General features: G+C 45.1%; 1 protein-coding gene across 1 annotated transcript in view; it reads left to right on the plus strand.

Annotated features, from left to right (window-relative positions):
• The first annotated feature begins 228 nt into the window (after positions 1-228).
• SRGAP3 (SLIT-ROBO Rho GTPase activating protein 3) overlaps positions 229-3,766 on the plus strand; it is an 89,750-nt gene continuing 86,212 nt past the window's right edge. The window contains exon 1 of the mRNA XM_010570298.1: positions 229-261. The gene's annotated coding sequence lies outside the window, so the exon portion shown is untranslated. The remainder of the gene's footprint in view (positions 262-3,766) is intronic.

Raw genomic sequence — 3,766 nt, forward strand, 5'->3', positions numbered from 1 at the left:
TGAGTGATTACAGGGATTGGTTAATTAAATAAAGGAATGATGGATAAAAGTCAAGCAGGGATGTTAAGAAAAGGTGATTGGAATGGGTCATTAACAATCTCGTAGGTGACAGCAGTAGGGGGTTTGCTTACTGTTCTGGCTGGGTTAAAAATGTAACTATTTTGTTGTGGTAGGCCATATTCTTGTCAGTTGGACTTGGTCTTTATTTTGTTGTCTGTACTTGCAGGTTGCCTTATGGTGTAGCTCTGCTGACCTGGAGAGGTATGCGAGGGGGCATGCCCTGTGCTTCCCTGTACCTGGGTAAGGCCATGTGTCTCATGGGCAGATCAGTGGGGGCTTCTCTTCGTGTCACTGCTTGCCGAAGTGGGCTCACAGGACAGGTAGCCCTAACTAGGCACAGACAGCCATGCACACAAAGTAGGTCTGCAAAGACTTCAGAATGATCTAGGATCAGTCTCCTGCGTTGGGGTGAGTGGCTGCTCTTAGGCGTGAAGGAAGTCCTGCAGTGCGTGGGCTTTGGCTTGATGCTTCATTTTGAGAGTAGCTGACTTGTCTTCCTCTTTGGCGACTCTGTGCACAATTTTGTCTATACAATTGCACCATTTTAACCTTCCTTTTTGCAACCGTCATTTGCAAAAAACGGTGGTATCAGAGTTTTGTGAAGAGCATGAGCTCTCTTGGGCTGCTGGAGACTGCTGCTTCTCCAAAGAATTTCCTTATTTTGTGTTCAGATATGAATTTGGGGTTGAAAATGGAAAAAGTACAGCAAGGGAGTTTTCTGTTTATTTTCACGCTATACCATTTTGAGTATCTCTTTTTTGGGGGAGGGGGTGTGGTGGGCAGTGATGCTGTTGGAGCTGACAGTCCCTGTGGTGGTTGCATGTCAAGGTGTGGTAGCAGAACTGTGGAAACAACTGATGGGAAGAAGTCAGCGACAGTCTGGGAACCAGAATGTTTCATGGCTTAAATCACTGATGATGTGCCAGGATTGTTATGAATAGTGAGGGCAGATAGTACCTGCTGTTTTTATGTGTATTTGGTTGTCTTCTTCCCTCAGAAGACTCTCCAAAAGAAAGAATTCATCTGCTTTTAAGAGTGAGGCTGTATTTTCATGGAGAAATTATAAAGTTCATCCTAAGTATCCATGCTTGCCTAATGTATTTTTAGCTTTGCAACAGCAGACCTGTTTCTTTTTCTTAAATGCTGCTTATCTCTATGGTCAGGGGAGATAATATGTATGCATGTTCTTGCTCCTACTTCCTTTAAAAGAAAAAAAACCCCAAACCACCAAACCCCAAAATCTGAAAGTCCTGTTCTGAGCTCCCATCTTCATCTCTTAGAATTGCTGTTGGGGTTGAGGTCCTTGTGTTGATTTTTAAATATTGCAGTGAACTTTGTGAAAACTGTGCCTATTTTTTGTGGATGAAAAGAGCCTGAGTTTTCATTTAATTGCTTTGACTTCCCTGCAGACACCTCCATTTGAGATATGGCAAAATAAGCTTTTGAGGTTTACTGACAGTGATAATATATTGAGCTTTATGTGGCCCTTTTAAAGTTGTTAATGTGGAATAGAGACTCATTAGAAATCAAAGAAACAGAAGAATAGAAGGGTGAAATGAAAACTATATTTTTATCTTTTTATAAAGATATAAAAATATAGTACTGAGTGGAGAGACCGGTCAAACTTGGCAGTCTGACAAACATTTCACATCCCGTTTATTTTTACAAAGGGCTGCAGCCTGTCCAGGGGTGTGCATGCAATTCTGGTCTTCCAAAGAGCAGTCCCAGCCTGGCTGGGGACCTGGGAGGTGCCATGCCTGGTGGCCTTGCCTTAGGGAGAGTTTTCCCGTTGTTTTACCCTGAAGACCAGGGTAAAACAGAGCAGGATGCAGTGAAAGCTTCCACATTTACTCCTCCTCTGGCATGCCTGGCCCTGCTGGTTTTCCTATTTACTTACTGTTTTTTCATTTTATGCTTTTGTAAAAGATCCTATGAAAGACTTTATAAAGAGAAAATGTATTCTTTTTAATTGCAATGGGAAAATTTAAACTGTTTAACTACAACTATAACTTCAAGAAAAAGAATTACGCTAGAATTTCAGGGTAATGATGCCAACTTTTGTTCCAGTTTTAATCGGAGATGTCTATGTACCATTAGCGTAGAAGAAACAGCAGTGAAGGTTTTGATGTTTGTTAGCAGCTTTTCATACAGACAGGAGTGGCAGAAGGGAAAGTCAACAGCAAACACAATGTGTTTACGTTTCCTGTGCCCATTCCCCCATTACAGTGCTTCTGGTGATGCCGATGGTTTTTTTTTTCTTTGATCCATTGTCCGCAGTACTGACTCTGGAATTGCTTCTTTAGCTCACTCACTCATTTATTGCAGCTTTTTGCGGCTGTTGTGTTTAGCCATGCATCCGTGCTGCCTGGCTGCAGGCAGCACTCTCGTGGGGATGGCACGGAGGGCATCCATGGTATTCCCATGAGGCACCTCAAACGTGGCTGTGTCTTGGGGGGGTTATTCTCCGTCTTCTCTTTTGTATAGAGCTCGGAGATGGAAGACACTCTCTGTGTTTGGCAGGCATGGGGGTTCATGTTGCGTGGCTCTAACTTGACTGAGAGCTGCACTTCTTCTCTGGTGGTACCAATATAAGCTAACTTCTGTCTGTCCTGTGTGCAGTGTCTGGCTAATGTATCTGCAGACATGGCAAAAACCATGTATGACCAAATAGCTTTTGCAGTTTTCTCCTGGAGTCTTGCCGTACTTAGGAAGTCTATTAGCATAGCCTGTATTTTTCAGGTGCCTTTCTAAGGAGACAAGATACATCAGCGTGTGGTATGTGCTTTGTGGTTTTGGGGGATTTTCCGCCCTTATTGCACAGCTGCTCTTGCTGGGGTGGGTGTAGGTGTCCCTGTGTGTAACGTGGACTTCACCAGGAGGAAAGCCTCAAGGCTGCCAGAGCCCATTCAGCCAGCAGGTAGAGGTGGGATGGACAAGGAGCAGTCTGTTGACATGAACTTCCCTTCAGCTAATGCAGGCAATGGTTAAACGAAGCAGTTAAAGTGCTGGAGTGGACATTGAGCTGCCAGTGCTCCCAGGAGGTGGACCACGGGTGAGAAGACCTAATGTGCCTGTGTTTGCTGTGCTTTCCATCGCCCTGCGCTTCGCAGGCAGGCGCTTTTAACTGCAGCCATGGGATGGATCTGGTCTGAGGCTCGCAGGTGAGGCACCACAAGTGGAGCAGCGTCTGGTTATAACCTGCTTTGCTGCTGCTCCCAAGGAGCGCTAATCCTGCTTCTGGCTGGTCTCCTTACAAAGTAGGAGAAAACATGAAATTACACATTTCTGCTCCCTAAATTTAGCCCCCAAAGCTTGTTTGGTCCCAGTGGCAACTCATGGTAAACCACAGCTTGAAAATGAGGGTCAGCCACGTCTCCAACATCTCTCTGACAAGGATGTGGGTAAATACCTGCTGCATGGACTCCGGCTGCACACATACTTCTCTTCCTGGAGAGTGGAAGGGAAAAGAGCCAGTTTGGGTTAATTTGCTTAGTTTCTGTGGTACAGAGTGAAATAAAACCGACCCTGTGCGGAGTGCCAGGCAGCGCCAGGAGTTACCCCAGGCTGGGTCTGAGAAGGCTAGCTCAGGTATCCCACTGCTAAATAGCCTGAAAAGTGCAAAGCTCTGCTGAAAACTGCTCTGTGGAAACAGGTTCTCCTCTGTTGCTGCAGGTGCTTTTTTTTTTTTTTTTTTTTTTTGCGGGGG

This window comes from Haliaeetus leucocephalus, unplaced genomic scaffold (genome assembly GCF_000737465.1).
Source record: "Haliaeetus leucocephalus isolate CR32 unplaced genomic scaffold, Haliaeetus_leucocephalus-4.0 Scaffold2, whole genome shotgun sequence".
Taxonomy (NCBI): Eukaryota; Metazoa; Chordata; class Aves; order Accipitriformes; family Accipitridae; genus Haliaeetus; species Haliaeetus leucocephalus.